The following is a 17,517-nucleotide window of genomic DNA, read 5'->3' on the forward strand; positions in this document are numbered from 1 at the left end:
TACGGCATACCTAACAGCAAACCCGGTGCCTTTTATAGTAGTCTTAGACGAGCTGTCAAAGTTGGTTAAGGAGGCAGTCTCGTGGTGTATAATGTTTGCAGACGATATTGCGTTAATTGGTAAGAGAAAACAAGATATGAGGATGAGGTGAGAGGAGTGGCGAGCAACTTTAGAGACAGAAGTTTTAAGGATTAGTAGCTCTAAGATCGAGTTTCTCCACTGGGTATGATTATTGTAGTTGTATTCTTGAAAGTCTTATTTAATTTTCTTGAAATGTTGTTGCTTAAAAGGTTAAAGCTATATTGTATTTATGGCTGGTATAAGAGCATTCTCAAAGCATCTTCATATATGTGTGAGTGTAGCCTCTATTTAGTAGAGTGTAGTTGTAAGTGATTGTGAGTAAATGAGAAAGAAAATGTTACGTTAATGAGTAATTTACATTTAATGATAAAGATATAAAAGTTACATTTAATTGAAAGAGAGGGAGAAATATAGTATTTTTTTAGCGTAATTATGAAATGAAGATTGAGAGCCTGCCGAGAATGCTTTAAAGGCTGCTAAATCTGAATAGAACTGTAAACTATATAGAAATCATATAGGATGTGAATTGAGACTGAACTGATAATTGATAATAAAGAGAAAAAAAAAGACCAGAAATAGAGGTCTGATGGTTCAAAATTAAGTTTCATATGGCACACATTCCGTACACAATAGAGCCTTGACATAGTTGGATTTGTATGAACTTGTGAAAAGATTAATGGAACTTTCGGTATGCATGAAGTAAAAACATAAGGGTCTGTTTGGTACGGAGTAATGGAATGAACGAGTGAATGAAATAGATGGGGTAATAGAATGGATCAATACAATGCCAATTACATGTTTGGTTACCATGTGAGAATGACATAAATTATTAGTTTTTATTTTTTTGGTAAGCTAGAAAAAGTCAAAATAAAATAATATGGTAGTGAGTGGCGGTGGGATGGTGGTGGTGGGTGGCGAGCAGTAATGGTGGTGGTAGGCAGCGGCAATAGCGGGTGGTGGAGGCGGTGGCGGGGTAAGCGGGCATGTGATGGTGGTGACGGCGGTGGTGGGCGACAATAGTAGGTGGTGGTAGGTGGCAGCACCAGAGGCGGGTGGTAGTGGCGGCGGGCGGCGGAGGCGGGTGTTGGTGGCGGCGGGCGGCGGTGGTGGTGAGAGGACAATGGGTAGTAGTGGTGGGAGGGTTGTGAAGGTGATATAGTGTGAAAGAAGGATAGAATGAAAAAAAAAGGAAAGTAGATGAAATGAATTGAGGTGTTTTGGACGGTATGGAATAAACATGGTAATGGGTGATTCCATTCCATTGACCAACCAAACACGTTTTTTTTATTTTATCAAAATGGTCGATTCCATTCCGGCTCTCATTCATACATACCAAACGCTACCTAATAGTCATGAAGAGAGTTGAGTAGAATGTTAAGATGAGCTTAAAGTAAATAATAGGAACTCTTCTTATTTTGACTACATATTTTTTTAAGGACTAAGTTATTCTTATTGATGTAGTGTGAGGATTAAAAGTTAATTAAGAGTTTTGTTATGTGTCAATCTGACAAAACTGTAAACTATATGGAGTATAAAGTGAACTTAAAAAACCGTTAAAAAGTTTTAGAGAGAGAAAAGGGACTATATACTAGAGGAAAAAGCGAGAATTTGTTGTTTGCATGTCCAAATTAAATCCTTAGAACCAAAGAAGAGTACTTTCTAACTTTATTTTTGCCTTTTTTATTTCTATTTTTATTTCTGTCAGTATTTTACGTTAAAAGATCGCGGTTTGAAGATCGGGCTTGTGACTCGCTTAATAAAACCTCGAATATAACTAGCTAAAAAATTTAATCTGAAACAACATGAGCTGAGTTGGTTCATATTTGTAACCGAGCCAAAATTGACCATGGCTCGGCTCGGGACATGGCTCAATCTTAGGCTCGCTTAACTTCAAAATCGAGCATAAGCCTAGCTACAAATAAACCCGAATCGGCGGATGGCTGAGCTGTAAAGCCGGTCTATCTATATGTATGTGGCTATCTTTAGTGAGTGATACGAAGGGTATGTTATTAGTTTAGATCTAACCAATTTAATGAATTACTCCTAAAGGTTCACATCAAACTAGTTCAAACTAGTGCTAGTTGATGTGAGTTACTTCGGAAACAAACAGACTAAAGTCAAATTCATTTGGGGTATTCTCTCAATTCCAAAAAAGCAACGGGATCAAGTATGAGTTGTCGATCAGAACATATATGGATAGAACCTATAAAGGGGGCTCGAAAAATAAGTAATTTATGCTGGGCTATTATCCTTTTTTTAGGTTCATTAGGATTCTTGTTGGTTGGAACCTCGAGTTATCTTGATAGAAATTGATATCTTTCTTTCCGTCTCAGCAAATCGTTTTTTTTTCCACAAGGAATTGTGATGTCTTTCTATGGGATCGCGGGTCTTTTTATTAGCTCCTATTTGTGGTGCACAATTTCGTGGAATGTAGGTAGTGGTTATGATCGATTTGATATAAAAGACGGAATAGTGTGTATCTTTCGTTGGGGATTTCCTGGAAAAAATCGTCGGGTCTTCCTCCGATTTCTTATAAAAGATATTCAATCCGTCAGAATAGAAGTTAAAGAGGGTATTTATGCTCGGCGTGTCCTTTATATGGATATAAGAGGCCAGGGAGCCATTCCATTGACTCGTACTGATGAGAATTTTACTCCACGGGAAATGGAACAAAAAGCTGCGGAATTGGCCTATTTCTTGCGTGTACCAATTGAAGTATTTTAATTTGAAGTTATTTTACCGATAAATGAATGCTTTCTCAGCAGGAGGGCAAAAATGCAAAAATCCTCTTTTTCTAGAACATAACTTAATTGATGTTTCTTCAGAACATTCATTCGAGTTAAAGCAGACTATATGGAACAAGTATAAAAAAAACTCTTTGGGGTATCTTTTATATGTATCGATATATACACAACTCAATTAAATAAAAAACGAATAAAAAATCGAAATATCTCATAATAAACCATTTCGAATAAGGAAATATCCCCCCTTTTGACTTGCTTTTTACTTGTTGGAATTGAGACTTTATATTCAGATAGATAATATCTTGTCATTTTTTCGACGCTTCTTTTTGTGCTCCTTAATGACCAAAAAATTGGATCTCTTATAATGATAACTAGCCAATTTCTTTCTGTCTTTTTTTGCCACCCTTTTTTCATTTCACAAGATTCTTCAGAAAATTCCCTTAATTCTTCTATCCCTGACTACTCATAGTCAGTTAAATTTTTTAGAAATCTTAGCTATTTTTATCTAATGATAGAAAAGGAGTTCTTTCGTATCAAAATATTAAAAATATTTATATTCATTATTGAAATTGAATATTGAATTTTAGATTGAATTTTCAGGGCATTCATCGAAAGGAGATATGTGCTTCGAATTTTACTATAGGGAAACAATACTTTTTATTCTTTATTATTTATTCATTCGAATTTTTCGTCTATTTCTGTCTTTTTTTCTAGATTCAAGGCCTAAGAAATCACAAATCAAAAATAGTGAATAGATTCATAGGTTCGATAACTTGTAATAGAACTGATGCGTGAGAGAAATATTAGATTACATAGAGTCGACGAATGAGATGGGTTCATTAACAATTCACAGATGAAAAAATGGCAAAAAAGAAAGCATTCACTCCTCTTTTATATCTTGCATCTATAGTATTTTTGCCCTGGTGGATTTCTCTCTTATTTCAAAAAATTCTGGAATCGTGGGTTACTTATTGGTGGAATCCTAGTCAATCCGAAACTTTTTTGAATGATATTGAAGAAAAGAGTATTTTAGAAAAATTCATAGAATTAAAGGAACTCCTCTTCTTAGAAGAAATGATCAAGGAATACTCGGAGACACATCTACAAAACCTTCGTATAGGAATTCACAAAGAAACAATCCAATTAATCAAGATACACAATGAGGGTCGTATTCATACGATTTTGCACTTCTCGACAAATATAATATGTTTCATTATTCTAAGTGGTTATTCTATTTTGGGTAATAAAGAACTTGTTATTCTTAACTCTTGGGCTCAGGAATTCCTATATAACTTAAGTGATACAATAAAAGCTTTTTCTCTTCTTTTATTAACCGATTTATGTATTGGATTTCATTCGCCCCATGGTTGGGAATTGATGATTGGCTTTGTCTACAAGGATTTTGGATTTGTTCATAATGATCAAATTATATCTGGCCTTGTTTCAACTTTTCCAGTCATTCTAGATACAATTTTCAAATATTGGATTTTCCGTTATTTAAATCGCGTATCTCCGTCACTTGTAGTGATTTATCATTCAATGAATGACTAAAAAATAGTCTACTTAATCCAATTATAATGTTTCTTACTTTGCAGTTGTACATAAGCAAAACATTGAAAATTGCTTTCTATTTCTACCCATCCCGGAGATTCATCCTATATTCCTATATATTAATCGAGTCAAATTATTCCAGTAAATAACAGAATCGTGGATAGGAAACTCCATTAGTGACCTACCCCAATTTATTGTAGAAACTGTCTCGTTTAATTTCGAGCTTGAGCTTGAAATTACCATGGCTCGACTCGGGCTAGGCTCGTGAACTGTCACACTTTAAATCCATCTAATCTGTGTACCGCGGGATTTGGACTTTCGGCCTGTAATGGGAGGGAGTACCTAGGCCATATTATGTTACCCGATTAGTGAAAATCTATTTTAAAACAATCGGTAATATCCGTAAGTGTAAAGTCACTAATTGATTTTAAAACAATTGGTGATTTTGGGGTAAAATGGTAATTTGGGGAATGTAACGATGTATTATTACATGGGGGTGCGTGTGATAGGGCAGGGTGTACGTGTGTGATTGTGTGGGTCCCACTGGTGAAAGTTACGTTAGTTTCCCCTATAGTTTTGTTTTGCATCATATTTGTCTTATAGTTTTCTTACCTTTGTATTCTTGAAAATCTAATTTTATTTTTCATGAAATGATATTGCATAAAGATTTAAAAAAAAAAAAAATTATATGACAGACGTGTTTATGTAATATTGAATTTATGGTTGGTATATATAAAGCCTGCTAAATCAAGAACCGTAAAGCATTCTCATCTCAATCGGCATCTTCATCTTTATAATTACACTAAAAAATAATACATTTAGTCATTTATCTCTCATGTTTAATTAAATAATATTTTTATATATATGATCATAACAATTACTCTCTCATCTACTCACAACTAATTTCAACAAATATTAAAAAATAAATAGGGGTAAAAACGTTTTCCCCAAATTTACAAAAAAAAATCACTAATTTTTATCTTCTCCACTCACAATCACTCTTAACCCTATCGTATAATTTACAAAAATTTCTTAAATTTTTTTTGGGACGGGTTGAGAATGCTCTAAACCATATAGAAATCATATGCATGTGTGAATTAAGAGACCGAGTTGGATAACTGGAAATAAAGAAAAAACTAGACCATATGGTACATTTTCGGTGGGTAAGAATCATTAGACCAGACTAATAACTGAGAATAAAGAAAAAAAACATAGACTAGTGATAGAGGTGTGATGGTTCACAATGGAGTTTCATATGGTACACGATAGAGTTCGTGATAATAGTGGGATTGTATGAACAGGTGGATGAAACTTTTACAATGTGTTTTCATATTTGTGTAATTGTGTGCATGAAGTAAAAACAAAATAGTGAAGTGAGTTGAGTAGAATGTTAAGATGAGCTTAAGAGTCAATATTAGAAACTATTTTTATTGATTACATATTATTTTATTTTTCTATACTTTGTATAAGATTTCCAATTTTTCATATTGATGTAATATGAGGATTTTAAGTTAATAAGTCATTTTATGTGGTCAATCTGACTAAACTGTAAAACATATGGAGTATAAAATGAACTTGAAGAGCCGTTGCAAAGTTATAGAGAGAGAAAATGAGAATTTGTGGTTTGCATACTTGCATGTCCAAATTAAATCACCAGAGTAAATGTTTGTAGATTTAACATCCAAATTGGAAGTAAGTTTTCACTTTAAACTTTTATATATATATATATATATATATATATATATATATATATATATATATATATTTTTAACAGCTAATATTTTCCTTTAAAATTATTTAACCCGTTTACTACGATTGCAGGGAGCACCTACCAATGGGCCAAATTATGTTGCCCTAGTGGAAATCGATTTTTGAAATACTTGGTAATATCCATCGGTGTAAAAGTAGCTAATCGATTTTAAGACAATTGTTGATATCGCTAAGACCCCCCGTAGTGGGGCACTTTAGTTGGGGGGGGGGGGAGCATAGCGCCGGGCACCCTGTTCCCGAGCACCATGGGAGCGTTTTGGGAGAAAAAAAGACTTGGGCGTATTGTGAAAAATGCTGAAATAGGGTTGACTTTGGTAAAGAAGTTTCAGCCAATAAAGAGAGTGATGAACAGTGTTTCCCTCCTCCACACCACTACAGATAATCTTATTGTGGAAATATTGTTTTGGTTTCTCACTTGTCACTATGGTTGATTTGGAAATTTCTTAAAATTGGTCAATTTTGACAAATTGTTTACTTATTTATTATTTTGTGAAGTGATGTTTATAATTTTGAACGTTTTTTCTACTAATGATTATAATTACTATTTAAGTAATAATAATTAATACTGAATCAAATTGTCAAAACTGAGAATTGTGAACCTATACGGTAACCACTCGTTTTAGAAGTCTTAAAACGGCAATATAACTAACTATGTCACAATCTAAATGTTTTGGTAAATAAGGGACTCGTTTAAGTCTTGACGATAAAATGGTTACACTTGTCAAACGTGTTTCCACATTTTTAAAAGAGAATATAGTGGGCTGGTGCCCAATGCCAAGTCACCCAAAAAGAGCACTAAACAAAACTCAGTGGTGGCGCCAATGGGCGTCAAGGGTGGAGGCATGAGCGTGGTAATGAGCGTATCTAGTATGTGTGGATATGTGTGTGGAATTAATGCAAGAACAAATAAAACAAATTCGTGTGGGTGGGGCTTCTACCAACTACGCTTTGCCAAATGATTTTAAGTGGTGTTAGGTTGCAGTAGTACTAGTGAAACGAGGCGCAAGGGTACCATCGTGAATTCAATATCGAGGGCAGGGGCAAGTTTTATATGATTTTTTTAATTAATAATTATTTTATTAATCAATCAATTTACTTCACCATAAGTCATAATCACATGTCACATTTCATCCCATTATAACACCATGTGAAATGTGAATGCTCCTTTGGTTAAGGTGATGCTTAAATGTCAAATATTACTATTTTTTGCATATTTCACACAACTCACGCCTCCTGTAATTTTAACTTTTGTGATGCTACCAGTTTCTAATTTTGACTTATTTACATCTTAACATGGTCTTCTTTGACTTATTTAGTGAAACTGCTTTACACTTCTTCTATGTGCAAGTTTTTATTCCAGAAAGTAAATTAAGCAATCTTGGTCTCTATAATTTTTAAACTACACGTATTTTGCCCTACACTTCATATTCTTGCATCAATTTAAGTTTCATCTATATTTCTAACTTAACTAAACTCATGGATACAATTTCCTATTGAACTTATTCAACCAAGTGAATCAAGATACTAAACATGATATTGCATAAAACGTATGCGACTATTTTTATTAATAATAAACGAGAAGAAAAATACAAACTAATAAATTCGAGGCCTTAATTATGGACAACTAATAACTTAATCAACAACAAATTTAAAGTAAGAAAAGCAATCAAACTAGACTGCTAATTTAGATAATTTTTGATAAAATGATAACTTAGGCACCAAGTTATTGAAAGATCTCATCCAAACCGCCGCTTAACATCTTTAATACCATACTTATAATTTTCACGTTAACCATTTGAGTTCTTCTAATTGTAATTTCCCCAACTTTCACATATCTAATCAGTTAACAATAATCTTTCGTTACATTGATAATCAACTATTTCACTACTAATAATTTCAGTTCGGATTAATCAAAATAACACAACAAATAATATTGAATTCTATGTAATTTTCCAAACATAAACACTGCAAATTGACATGAGTTTTCCAAAATAACATGTTTGGGTTAACAATGATCATGCAACAAAAAGTACTATAGTAGTTTCAAAATCAAGAACCTACACAATATATACAAATCATACTCAAATAACGAAAAACTTGAGCCCTACAAATAGGACAATCGTTCTTCTGCCGCAACCACTTCTCAAGACATTCTATATGATACCCGTGCTTGCATTCGAGTGCCGCACACATCTCACCCGTTCGAAATTCTTCCTGACAAATCACACAAACAAGTTCTTCTTCTTCTTCTTCTTTCTCCCCGTTAATGTTTCCATCAATCTTGACCGAACGATCCTGAATCGTTGCATCCAAGAACTCGTTCTTCATTGTATAAAACTTGCAACACAAGTTTGTTGAAGCAAATATTCTTAACCGACTGTAGCTTGAAATATTTATGGTATTGAGTTACAACTTATAACTACTTATTTATATATATGTACAAGTTTGATTGCCCTAGATTTTAACGGATAACTATATAGTCCTAATTAAGGAATTGATTTTGAATATCCGATATTATAGCATTTTGAAAATTACATAATTTACAGATTATCCCAACGCGTTATGTGAGTTTCTCCTACAGGCTACAGCCCCTCAATTTGTTATGTTTATACAAATCATTGAGAATTAGTTTTTTTCTTTTTTTTTTGTTTGTATTATTCAAAAATAATACATAGACGTTGTTTAAAAGTATTATGTTTACACGAGAAATAAGGAAGTTTAAATAATATTATTCCTTGTTTAAATTAAGGTTGCAAAAATCGTTAGGCGGACCTTAGGTGACCGACTGAGGAGTTGGGTGTACTTAGAGTACTCAGAGAGTATTCGGAATTGATAAATATAAAGAAAAGTAATTTTGGATATTATATGTAATTCAAATATCATAAGTATACTAATATTTATGACAAAATTAGTGAATATCAATTTAAATGAGAGAAATACATTTTGAAATACTAAATTGCTATAAATTTGCTAACCATTAACTAAAAAAAGTGATATTCTTTTTGTTAATATAATAGAAATACGAATTATGTTTTGTTTATTAAGTCAAAATCGGCTCAAGTTGACCGACTATATGTGATTCTGACTAAGGTTGACCACATTTGATTGATTCTTAGTTATTAGGCGGAGCTAACAAATCTCTCCTCGGCGTCATACCTTGTTGCGAGTACTCGGCCTTAGAGACCTACTTCTATAACATTGGTTTAAATAATATTTTACTTTTTTTTTTTTGATAACTAAATGCCTTGTTTACTAGTTTTTCTACTAAATCATAAAAAAAAACAAAACAAAACAGAAACAACTTACTTTCAAGTAAAAAACTGCAAACAAATTGCCCCAAGTGGAAATTAGAACTAATAAATTTTAATGAAAGGGATAAGGAAAAACAATGTTAACAATTACATTATCTTTTACCATTGATTATATTCATCACCATTATTTATATAGTGGTTGGGGGGGGGGGGGGGGTTGTTCAAAAAAGTATCAGCCAAATGAGTTCTGATAATATATGCAACGAATTCTCCGTACTGGGTTGTGGGGAGGGGCGCGGTCGTTGGTGTTGGTTTGTTGCCACTTGCCGGCATGTTTATAAAAGTTCACTTTTCGGAAAAAAAATGCAACAAATATTCAGAAAGTCTGGGTTGCTTGACCCCGGTTCACGGCTAGTGGGTCCCCCCTGGTTTGGTTGGTTAACCAAGAAATTTGGACTTTTAACAAACATAAAAGACCATCATATGCGAAACTAGGGATAAGCAAACGGGTACGGGTACCAAATTCAACATTGTCGGTATCAATTCGACACTGACCTTTTGACATTTCAGGATCGGTACAATACCGGTATTACTCGAATTTTTTCCGGTTTAGCTGAAACCAGTTGGTTTCGGAGACTGTTTGTACCGACTGTAGATTGTAAATTAAGGATATAAACCCTTTCGAACTTGAAATCTTTTCGATCAAGTTTTCGAAATGATTAAAATGACTCGTTATTTACTATGTGAGCATTCATCCATCCAAAATATTGATGTCAAATGCAATTTTGTGTGATGTTATCAATTGAAAATATATGTGCGATATCAATTCACAATTGTTTAATAACTTAAGCACCTAGCATAAAACATCCATGAAGAACTAACATAATGGCTAATAATAGCAATCAATTTCACATGATCAAAACCTTTAGTGGGCTTGGGCCTATTGTCTGGCCCAAACCATTTTGGATGTGTTAATTGTACAAACAGAGCTAGAGTATCATTAACTCAATAAGCACAGTCAAAACCTCATATTAGTAACAATTAACAACCATTAGACTTCAAGTTTAAGTCTCTTGATCCGGAGGGAACACAAGAAGCTTAAATTTCTTTTGAATCAAACGCGCCGAAGCAATCGCTAGCCGAGAAGTCCAAGACAACTCCATAACCTCAAGAGTGGTTACGTCCCCTAAACCCGAAGGCACCGCAACAAGTTGTTCACAATGCTTCAAACTAACCCGTTGAAGCTGCGGAAACTGATGACCAGTAGCCTCCCAATGCACCAAATCCGTTTTCCCAATTTGAAGAACTCTTAGCTGAACAAACCCACCATCGGGCGTCACCCATCGTTCACCCACAAACGCATTGTCCCTGAGTTTAAGAACCTCAAGGCTTCGTAGCTTTCCAATAACCGACATTTGTTCCCAGTCAAGCATAGTGTCGGATAATGTAAGTTTCTTTAGCTTCGGTGGGAACTTGTACCAATCGGGTAGAGCACGCAACTTACCATCCAATGGTGATATCGGGTACGTGTCGTTTAACAGCTTTAACTTCTCGAGATGACTTAATTTCGCAATGTTATCGAACTTACATATACCCTTTTTCTCTTCCAAAAGCAAGGCTAAGTTCCCACGAACACCGAGCTTTTGTAGATTTGGCGTCCGAGCTAAAATCACATCGGTGCAACTACTCGGTGAAACTTTAGACATGGTTCTAAGGTTTTCGTTAACCAAAGGATCTTTACCGCCCTTTCGTGAGCTTGAAGACGGGTCCGGCAAAACACTAGCTGCACTTGTGTAAACATGTCTCAACTGTAACAACTTCCATAGATCCGCTTTAACCTCAATTTTACGAGAACTTGTCTCGAGTATAAGCGTTTGTAGGTTCCAAAGATTCGTGATGGCTGCCGGAAGAACTTCAAACGTGCCTAGCAACGCAATGTACCTTAAATGAACGAGTTGGATGCTCGGGAACCGAGTGAAACTAATCGGGAGAACATCCAAAACTCTAAGCAAGTTAAAAGTGCCTGGAAAGTATGTTTTGAGTTCCGGACGCAATACAGTTTCTTCCTGACCATAACACAAGAAAGACCGAATATGTGAAGAATCTGGCTTTAAGGAAATGTAATCTGAAACCCGAGAATGAACAGAAACACGACGAAAGACGTTCGGATCGATGGATTTATAAATAGATTGTTCCAAACCTTTGATTTCCTTAAAAAAGTTTTCTTCTTCCGCTTGTTTAACACACATGTCATGTAACATGTCATGAATTCGACATGTTTTGATTCCACCATTGGCCTTTCGCCTTTCGACCAAAACCAAGTTTCGATCCACAAGATCCTGCAAATTCTCTTCCGCCATTTCTTCTGCACTCGCGTCCCCAATTCGCTGAATAAACCCCTCGGCGACCCAAATATGAATCAACTTCCACACTGGTATCTCAAAATCTTCCGGGAAAACACCAAAATATAGAAAACAAGCCTTCAAATCATAGGGTAAATGATTATAACTTAATGCTAATACCTCCATACATTGCTCCGGTTCCATAGCTACATAAGTATTCACCTTTTGCTCGACTTTCTCCCACGAACTAGGCGTATTATCCCTCTTTTTTAATATTCCCGCAATCACAACTATCGCAAGAGGCAACCCGTAACATTTTCTCGCGATCTGCTTCCCTAAACTCTCCAATTCTCTCGAGCAACGTGTTCCTTTCGGGAACACTTTCTTCTCCAAAAGCTCCCAACTTTCGTCATCCGTAAGAAACCGAAGTTGATAAGGAGGGAGAGTCGTGTTAGCATGAACCGCAACATCTTTGTTCCGACTCGTTATCAAGATCCTACTCCCGTTTTTCGTGTTGGGAAACACCGACTTCAAATCGGTCCACGCCGTTTTAGTCCAAATATCATCTAACACGATTAAATACTTCCCGTCTTTTAATCTATTACGAAGCTCATCCGCGATCATTTCCACGCTCCATTGCGACATATCTTTGTTTTCTCGAGTAACATCGTATAAAATCTTGAGAAACACCTCGCGTGTACTGTAAACTTGCGAAACATAAACCCACGAGCGGATGAAAAACTCGTATTGAACAACTGAATCGTTGTACACTTTCTTAACAAGAGTGGTTTTACCTAACCCGCCCATACCCACAACCGAGAGTAGAGATGGGCAAAAAAACCGGTTGGTGAACCGGTTCAACGGTTTAAACCGAAAACCGGTTTTTACAAAAACCGGTTATTTAAAAACCGGTTTGACCGGTTTAGTAACCGCCGGTTCGTATGTCGGTTACAAGTTCTAGAGAAAAAACCGGTTACTGAACCGGTTATGGAAAAAACCGGTTAATTTTAAAACCGGTTATTATGAAAAAAACCGGTTATTAACCGGTTATTTAAAAAAAAAACCGGTTAATTAAAAAAACCGGTTATTAACCGGTTCTAACCGGTTTCTAAACCGGTCCTAACCGGTTAGACCGGTCCGAGTTTTGCACCAAAAAAACCGGTTAATAAACCGGTCCGGTTATTTAAAAACCGGTTTTTTTCCAGGCCAAGAAAAACCGGTCCGTTTATTAACCGAACCGGTTTTTTTAAAAAAACCGATTTGTGCACCTCTAACCGAGAGTATCTCGAGCTCTTCTGACTCCGCCTTGAGCCACCCGACAACATTTTCGACTTCCTTATCGAATCCCACAACATTCTCCTCCTCCACAGATGGAGGAGATCTGATAAAAGTCTCTGTAACACAAATAATAAAAGAAGTTTTTAAAATTAAAATGCCAATATTTTTACCGCGAGAAATATACAAATCAAATGAAACTAAAGCAAAAAAATGGTTTCTGTAATCCATAATTAAATAATTCATGATTCACTTAGACTAAATCAATCTACATGTTTTACAAATTATTCACAACTACCAGAAGAAATATAACATTAAATTGATAGAAGAAACACAATCAAAAGTAAATATGCACATAATAAATAAGTTCATATAATTCATAAATCTTCATTACTAGTTCATATGCACATAATAAATAAGTTCATATAACTAAATAAAAATAGCCCAATATTGGCTTAGGCCAAACTGGTTTCCAAACCGACCCAACATGTAGGTTCGTATAGCGGTTCGGACTTTGAAGATGCAAACCCAGTTTATATCCCGGACCGAATAGATTTGAAAGGTTTGAACATATTTTTTCTCCTAAACCGGTTTATAACCCAAACTAGTTTGGGCCAAACAGGTTTTGACCAGTTGTTGACTAAACCGGTCCGGTTTATACCTGAACCGGTTTGGCCTTATTAACCAATTTGTACCTCTATTACCAACCAGTATTGTAAAATCCCAACTAGATGTCGATTAATACCTGATTAATCGCTAGTCCCCACCCCACATATTAATTTGGGGCAAATCTGTCAATCGTCAAATCCGGCTAAAATCAGGATTAATCGGATTTATTCGGCATTTTCTGACGAGAATCTGGCTAAAATCAGCGGTTTCCGACAAGATTTTAGCCAATTTCCGGCCAAAGTGTGTATTTACTTATATATAAAAATTAAAATTAAATATAATTAAAAATGTGTACGTGTATATATAAAATTGAAGAATTATACATTAAAGTTTGATCCAATTAATCCCGATTTACCTCGATTAATCCCGATTAATCGCTAGTCTCTATCTCACCGTCCGATCAACGGTTTCTACAACACAGTTACTAACTATTCAATATATCATTTATATCCAGTTTATAACATTCAATTTGTACACCTCCTAAACCGATTTATAACCCGAACCAGTAGGGCCAAACCAGTTTTGACCGGTCGTTGACTAAACCAATCCGGTATGGGCTCATTAACCACATTATACACCTTTACTTATTAATATATTATTTATTCAACCCGTATAATAAATGAATAACCGAAACACTCACCCGTCTAATTAAAAACCTCGCTAGCAAACAACTTATTATCATAAATCTCCTTGACACGGCCTCTAATATCTTGAATCTCTTTCCCAACACCTCGTAGCCTGATCGAGTAATCGGGCAAGTGAACGAGCACTTTCACGAAGTTGGTCCGGGCTTTCTGGACGGATGCATGGAACACGTACATATCCACAATATCCTCAGCTTTATAAACTTCTATTCGAATTCGCCTCACGAGTTCTTTTACGACCGCATGTTTGCTCCGGCTTTCGGTTGTTTCCTTCACGAAAGCCGCGAGCAAACGGAGGTCGTTGCATAGCGACTCGACTTGGTCTTTGACGTTTGAGATTAAGGTGCTGTTTGTTTTTCCTCAAAAGCACTTCTCCACCTCTTTTGTCTGCACTGAGAAGAGGGCGCGCAGACGTTGGGCTCTGCAGTGTGTTTGTTTTTCCGAAGACGTTTCATTAAAAAACGTCTGCGCGCCCTCTTCTCCCAGAAGTGTTGGTATTGTTACTTCTCACCTCTTCTAACCAATTTCTTTCCATCTTTCTTATTCCATCAGACACTCCCAAACCCTAATCCCCTCATCCTCTCCACTGCCACCCAACTCACCCACCATCAACCCGTCACTCCACTGCCGCCCAACTCTCCCACCGCTGCAACCCCATCTCTCCACTGCTCCAGCGCCGCCGCCCCACCGCCGCAACCTGCCGCTGCCGCTCTACTGCTCCAGTGCCGCCCCACCGCTGCAACCCCGCCGTCCTCTATTCCCCCATATCAGGTTTAATTTCATACCTTTTGTTACTATTGATGTTTGGTGTGTAGGTTCTATTATTATTGAGTTTGGTGATTTTAGGGTTTATTGAACCAGATTATGCTATCTCGTAGTGGTTAATACATGTTTTGATTGATTTTGGTGATTGTTAGGGCTTATTGAACCAGAGTGTGTGTTTGTTTGTCTCGTGGTAATGAATACGTGTTTTGATTGTTATTTTTATGCTATAAACATTTTCATGATTTTACTTGATAATTGTTGCTATGTTAGGCGTTAGTTTGTGGAAAAGATAGTTGCTTTGAAGTTACTTGAACTGTGAATGCTAGCTAATATATCAAACATTAACTTGTTATATGTCTTCTGAGATTAGATTAGATTAGATTTAGAATAGTTTTGGTAGTCTGCAGTTATTAAAAAACAAACAGTCTTCTTGTTGCAGACTGCAGAGTTTTGGTCCACCTCTTCTGCTACAGATGTTGGCAGATGTGGTTTCGCAGTCTTCTGACATTTTACCTCTGAAAAACAAACAGCACCTAAGTGGGCGTTGTAGACTAGAAGCTGCTTGAGATTGCCTAGTAGGAACTCTACAGCTGCATCAGCCATTGGAATTTGAATATTTGGATTGGTCACATAAAAATATGAATATATGATTGATATATCATTATATTGTATAGTGGATGAATGGTTTATTTGCAAGGAAATTGGTTATCATCTTCCTTGCAAGTTCATCGAATCTTTACTCGGTTTAAAGTCATCGATGAAAGTTGTCTTAGTGGGAGTGTGGGACCGATAATAATTAAAAGCAAGATTTATTTATTTATTTTCATAAAGTAATCCTTACGGGTTTTTTTTATTTCTCATTATTTTAATCATTAAATTGGTAATATTTACATATAGTGTTAAGTGTATTTTTAGTACCTGTGTTTTGGCCAACTACGCAACTTTAGTACCTATTTTTTATTTTGTGCATATGGCTACCTCAGTTTCAAAAAACTTGCATTTTTAGTACTTTTTTCTAACCGTGTCTATTTTTTTCGTTAATTTAGGGATAATTTGGTAACTTTGTTATTTTCTTTATTTTTTTCTTTTCTTCTAAACGCTTATATCTGGTAAACACGAAATCCACAAATCATAACATCAAAATCCAAATCCTAAATCCCCAAACCCTTTCTCCATATCATCATAGGGTTTGAATTTTTACGATATTTGGGGATTTAGGATATGGATTTTGAAGTTAACAGAATCGAAACCGGCAAAAACCGATCAAAGTATACATGCTTGAAAAAATGTGTGTGCGTGTGTGTGTATATATATTAGCTAAATGTCCACGCGATGCGGCGGGGTGCACGCTCAACTTGACATTGAATGCATAGTCATTGTCGGTACATAAGTCACTTGATGATAGTGCGCACGTAGACCGACATTTGATGCGTAGCTTATGCAAGGCCGGTTGCGTGTAACCGAAGATTGAACACGCGTAACAAGACCGGAAAGCACGTTACCAAAATTAAAACATGCTTAACCAACACCAGGTGTGTAATTCACGCCGATTGCCGCCCTGGGTTATGGGTTGAGCGCTTACCATGATTGGACTATGTGTGTTACGTGGTGTTGGATACACGTTTATCGGCCCCGGTACATGTAAGCAACAACATTTGCATAACCAATGACGAAAATCAAGAAGCAAATCTGAGATATACAATAATTTCAAATAAATCATTAAGTAAACGAACTTGTTTTGGCCCCAAAACCGTTCCGACTCGACAACATTCTGACCTATCCCCTTTCTACTCGAACTTGTACCGACCCGAACCTTATTAACCTTTTTTGTATAGACTCGTTCCGACCCATATCAAGTTTTATAAATAACGCGGGCTCGCCGACTCGACATGTTGCTAGTTCTAAATGTTAATCACACAACATGTTAATTTTGTAAAAATAAAAACTATAGCAATATTATACTTAAATTAAAGAGAATAAAATGCTCGTTTTTTATGATGTGATTTTTTTGAAGAAAATAATAATGTGTGAAAAAGTTATGACCATTAAAAAGTCACGGGGTAGTTGGTTTTGAATTATGGGGTATACGTGTAACTATTTTTTAATTAACAAAAAAAGAGTGAAGTTAAGGGACCAAAGTTGTAAGTGAATTTGGAAAGATGAGCTTATGTAGTACTTGTGAAATACTTGTGAATAAAGACTTGATTGCCCCTGATAATTATATTTAAGTTGCAATGTGTATTGTACGTAAAGTAATGATTTTGTTACCTCTTAAAATTTAAGAGGTCCCTAACTCATGCTTTATATATATATAGACACACACACACTAGTCGAGTACCCGCATGATGTAGCGGGAATAACATTTTAAGGTTGTTCGCAAGCAAAGGCTAGCTTGACTCGAACTTTACACCAAGTTGACTCAGCT

The 17,517-nt window shown here is 35.7% G+C and overlaps 1 pseudogene across 1 annotated transcript; it reads right to left on the reverse strand.

The window, feature by feature from the left end:
• Window positions 1–10,434: 10,434 nt before the first annotated feature.
• Window positions 10,435–15,719, reverse strand: LOC143618133 (putative disease resistance RPP8-like protein 2; annotated as a pseudogene). Its single transcript, XR_013150958.1, has 4 exons — window positions 15,631–15,719; window positions 14,324–14,670; window positions 13,012–13,133; window positions 10,435–12,552 (listed from the first exon to the last, which is right to left on the reverse strand). The product of XR_013150958.1 is annotated as a putative disease resistance RPP8-like protein 2 (transcript).
• Window positions 15,720–17,517: the final 1,798 nt, after the last annotated feature.

This window comes from Bidens hawaiensis, unplaced genomic scaffold (genome assembly GCF_021521415.1).
Source record: "Bidens hawaiensis isolate Kalapana, Puna unplaced genomic scaffold, B.hawaiensis_p1.1 tig00063927_1, whole genome shotgun sequence".
Lineage (NCBI taxonomy): Eukaryota > Viridiplantae > Streptophyta > Magnoliopsida > Asterales > Asteraceae > Bidens > Bidens hawaiensis.